The following is a 5518-nucleotide window of genomic DNA, read 5'->3' as shown; positions in this document are numbered from 1 at the left end:
GGTCTACAGTGTCAAAAGCTTTTGACAAATCTACAAACAACGCAGCACAGTGCTTTCTATCGTCTAAGGCATTTGCAATATCATTTACAACAAGCATAGTGGCCGATGTGGTACTGTGTTTAGATCTAAAACCAGATTGATTGGTACTAAGAATACTGTTAGCAGAAAGAAAAGACTAACTGTTTGTTGACTATAGATTCTAGAATCTTTACCAGACAAGGGAGCCTAGAGATGGGTCGATAGTTATCCAAATCACTACCGTCACCTCCCTTATGTAATGGCAGAACAAAAGCTGCTTTCCACACCTTAGGGATATTTCCTGTGCTTAATGTTAGATTAAAAATGTGTGTTACTGGACCAGCAAAAATAGGTGCAGCACACTTAAGTAAGTACGGGTCTAAATTGTCAGCGCCTAAGGATTTCTTAGTATCAATGGCACACAGGGCAATTAGAACCTCTGCTTCAGTTATTTTCTGGAAACTAAAAACAGGGTTACCATTTTTCAGAGTAACGGTTGAAAAGCAAGACGAAAATCAACTAACTGGCCAGTACCACAAAGTCCACTTTTCCTTTCAAATAAAAAACCAGCAGAGATGAAATGCTTATTAAAAGCATCACAAATATCATTTTTTTCAGTTTAGAATACAGAAGTCTGAGGTAATTTGCTTAGGAAGAGAAACAGCAGAATTCCCCCGTTTCAGTGAATTAACGGTTTTCCAGAATTTTGCAGGATCTCCTGCAGAATCTGTCATAGCATTAAGGAAGTAAATTTGATTTTGCCTTTTTGACAGCTGCAGTACATTTATTTCTCAATTGCCTAAAAAACAGCCAATCAGCTGGAGTACCTGTTTTCCTCGCAAGGCCCAGGCCCGATTCTTTTGCAGGAAAAGACCTGACAATTCAGGAGAGAACCAAGAACTGGTTCGTTTCTTACTCTGTGATTCTTAAGCGGGGCATGTTTATCAGACATAGAAGTAACAATAGAAGAGAAAAAAGCAAGGGCTAAAACCGGGTCCAGAAAGCAGCAAGTGGATAAAAGCTCAGAGTGATATAAGTCAAGATAAAAGCTTGCTGTGAGAAATGTTTATAATTTCTCTTAGAGATTATACAGGGATCAGAGTGTTTCAGCTGGTATCTCTAATACAAGCAATAGGGCAGTGGTCACTGATATCATTTGCAAAAAACCCACTGGCTGTGTATTTATGGGGGTATTGTTAGAATAATGTCTAGTAGAGTGGATTTTACTGGGTTCTTAAAGTTGGGACGGGTTGGTTTAGTTATCAGCTGAGTTAGATTTAGCTTAGTACAAATGCCTTTTAATTTATCGGATACTGGTGAGAGCCAATCCAGGTTAAAATCCCCAAAATCAGTAATTCAGAGTTTGCATAATTAGACAGTATATCAGATAATTTGCATAGAGTACAAGGAGGAGCTGAGGGGGGGCGATATACCCCTGCTAGAGTTAAATGAGCATTATTACCAAGTACCACGTTTTAAACTAGACATTCATATTGCTTTGAGACAGAAGTTGGTCCCGTGTGGCTCAGTTGGTAGAGCATGGCGCTTGCAACGCCAGGGTTGTGGGTTCATTCCCCACGGGGGGACCAGGATGAATATGTATGAACTTTCCAATTTGTAAGTCGCTCTGGATAAGAGCGTCTGCTAAATGACTTAAATGTAAATGTAAATTGATATGGACACAGAAACATTTAAGCAGCATTTAACATAAATCGCAATACCACCACCTCTACCAACTCTATCAGTTCTATAAATATTGTATCCAATCAACTGAACATTGAATCTGGCACAGAATCACACAGCCATGATTCAGATACAATCAGAACGTCAACATTTGATTGTGAGACCAAAATTTCAATAAAGTCCAACTTTTGGATCAGGCTTCTAGCATTCAAATGAATTATTCCAATACCATTGCTACGGGAATTCATATCAGATGGAGTATCCAAGGTAGCACCTGAAGCTGCACTGGATGAGCAATCAACCATTTTCGAGCTATTGACAGAGTCAATTTTATGGGGACAAGATTACTACTAACAATACCTCTCTGCATGTGAGTAGTATTCGCAAACGGTGATTGGACAATAATCTAGGAATTGCAGAAAGGTTGTTAACTGTAGTTTGTTCCATATTTGCAATTGAGGAACTAATTAATGAAACTGGGAGAGGAGCATTGAACATAGTCTGATAGGGGAGCGTACAATCCCAAAAGTCAACCCCCGAGAATACACAACGTCAGGTATCAAAGGCTCTACATGAGGCAAGAGTAAGAGACATTGTTGGTGGAGAGGATGCTGGAGCCATACCTGTTAAGATGTAAATTGTCCCGAAGAAATAGACCTGGTCGGTCTGTAAAAGCTGCAAAGTTATCCACAAAAGGAATTCCCATCGTGCAGCAGTATCCCTTAAGCCAGGTGTGTAATTGGCGAATACGACTAAAAACCATATCCGTGTAGCGTGGGGATGGAAATGGACCGGAAACAACACACTGCTTCCCAGATTCCAGCAGCGTATTTATCAATGTTTTAAAATCGTCTCTCAATTCTCTTGACTGCTGGAGTTTAATGTCATTTGACCCAACATGGACAATGACAGTTTGAAGCGGCGGAGTGCTTGCTTAATAAGTAGCGGGTAGCATGGAATCTAGGTCAGAGATCCTAGCGCCAGGGTAGCAAGAAGGTCTCAGCTTTCCGGATTGGAAACGTTTCGGACCATGGATGAACCCACCACGAGAACGGAAGGACTACAGATGGGTTTATTGGGTAAATGACGGGGCTCTCCCGGGTGATCTGCCTCCTAGCAGGTTGAGGGGGGCTAGCAGCTGAGACTGACGACCTAGTGGCAGGCAAGGAGCGCAGATGAGTGTGCTTGGGCACTCCACCTGAGAGTGAGATGGCAGCAGTAGAGATGAAGCGGAGGGACCTGTACAGTATGATTGGAATGCACTTCCAGGTCTTCCAGGACCTTGAGTCTCCTCCCCAATTGTAGCACCTCCGAAACATTTGATGGATTCCGTTTCCTGGAGTGCTTTCCTCCCCGGACAGCAATCCAGGCATCCTGAGGCGGAGTAGAAGGGGTGGAACAGACCAGGCCCTTCGGTTTAGCTCCTAGTCTGGGCATGGCTCATTTAAGGGAACCGAATGGAGTTTCTCAGTTACAGGCTCCCAGAAGTGGAGGTGCCGAGCCAGGGGCAGGTGACGTCGTCGATTTTGGAGGTGGTTTGTATAACCATGGAGTCCAGGAGTTCTTCGTCCTCCTTGATCTGGCGCAAGACAGATACTCTCCCCTCCAGCTCAAGCGACCGGCTCAAATGTCATGTTTTTTTCTAGGTCTAAACTCTCAGTTAGAAACACGTTTGTAATCACTAGCTTGGATGGTACTCAAATCAATAAGGTCTCTGCATATAAATACTTAGGGGTATGGTTAGATGATAGGCTTTCTTTTAAAAAACATGTTACTGAATTGGGAAAAAAGCTCAAATTCAAGATAGGATTCCTTTACAGAAACAGGGCTTGTCTGTCCTCTGTAAATAGGAAAAAAATTGTGCAGGCTACTTTTATGTCCGTTTTAGATTATGGTGATATTATCTATATGCATGCATCGGCAAACACATTAAAACCACTGGATGCTATTTACCATTTTGCACTCAGGTTTATCACGGGTGATAGTTACAGAACTCATCACTGTATCCTATATCAACATGTGGATTGGGTCTCTCTATCTGTGAGGCGAGAGCAACATGCTCTCTTGTTTATTTATAAAGCACTTCTTTTAAAACTACCTCCATATATATCATCATTAATTTCCACAAGATGTACTAATTTTAAAACCAGATCACAGATGTGGATTACATTAGAGACTCCTGCGGTCTCCACAGAGTTGGGTAGGACTGCCTTCAGTTCCTTTGCACCTTATTCATGGAACAAACTGCAGATCCAACTTAAGTTAGACACTCTGGTGTCCCTTGCCCATTTTAAAATGCTTATGGAGGATCAATATGATGTTGTCTGTGATTGTTTCTGTTGAATTGTGTATGTTTTGAAATGTTCTTGTCTGTATGTCTAAAACTGTACATGTCAACATGTTTACACAGGGCACAGCCGTAAAAGAGATCCAGGTCTCAGTCTGTTTTCCCTGTTAAAATAAAGATTTAAAAAAAATAAATAATAATAATAATAATTTATATTTGCAGCCATAGGTGATAGGCTATTATCTTTCTAGAAGCTGATCTGTTGTCAGTGTTGTGGAATAATTAAGGTCGGATTTGAATAGAGAAAGCTGATCCAAGATCAGCGCTGCCTTTCTTTCGATCCTATCGACACATGCTTTAACGACGACGTTCTCCCTACATGGAGTTTTCAGGAAACACATTTTAAGTCTTAGGCCGTTGTAGGAAATATTCATCTTTAAAACACTTGTAAGCCTAAATTCCATCGCTATTGGGGAAGCGGGCCCAGTATGCTATGTTTAGATGCACACTGTCAGTCAGGCAGGCATACTCAGCCTAAAACAAGCGGCACGTGTTCAGCTACAGAACAACCCACGGTTCACAGTCAAAGCTGGCACCCAGTGGATTACTATAAAAGGCCCCCAAATACCACGTGTGGGAGAATGAAATCTCTGGGCAACAAGTTGAACCTCATGTTATTGCCAGCTCTCTGACAGATGTCAACACATACCTACATGTACTTATATCAGTCCAATAACAGGTTTATTTGTCTATTGGCTTGTAGGCGTAGTTCCTGAGTAATATGGTTAATATAACATTGGTGAGAAACACTGTTAGGGCTTGTTATGTGACAGTCATGTCAAGGCTAGGAATAACATGCTATAGAGGGAGGCATGAGATACAGCGAGGTACTTTTCTTTGGCACATTGTTCAATTGAATTTCCTCACACCTTAATTTTATGGGACATTATTTTCTTTGATTGTGAAACCATCTGATGTTAAATGTTCACCACTCATTGGTCCTTACTGTATGGATTATGCTCAAGCAAAACACCCTTTTATTCACAAGACCAATGCTAATATCCCTATTGTCCAGTAGGTGACAAGCTGGAGACTGCTTTGACTGGGTCCTTTGTTTTTGTCGCCCCCTTATCAGATCTAGGTTCAATGTGGACTTGTGCACAAAATTTACTTTGAAAGACATGTTAGACTAGGTTTTTATAGCCTACATGATTGTAGTGTTTTTTTTGCCTAGGTTGTACATGAAGTGATATTACTTCACATTTAAATACACATGCATAATTCATGGAGAGAATGCATTAAATAGATTTACAATCATCTGAGAAATGTTTAAACAGGAATGTGTTCAGAATTGTATGATGACAATATTTGCATGAAAGCTGTTGATCATGATCTGGGGTTTACTTTTATCACTGAAGGTGGAATAATTTCAGGAATATTATTGGTTGGAATAATGAGATTGTAATAACATGATTGCAGTTTTTTTTTTATTATACTGGTGATAGATGCAATGTCTTATACATGTGTGTG

This window comes from Salvelinus sp. IW2-2015, linkage group LG4q.1:29 (genome assembly GCF_002910315.2).
Source record: "Salvelinus sp. IW2-2015 linkage group LG4q.1:29, ASM291031v2, whole genome shotgun sequence".
Taxonomy (NCBI): domain Eukaryota; kingdom Metazoa; phylum Chordata; class Actinopteri; order Salmoniformes; family Salmonidae; genus Salvelinus; species Salvelinus sp. IW2-2015.
Note: the sequence above shows the minus strand (reverse complement) of the source record.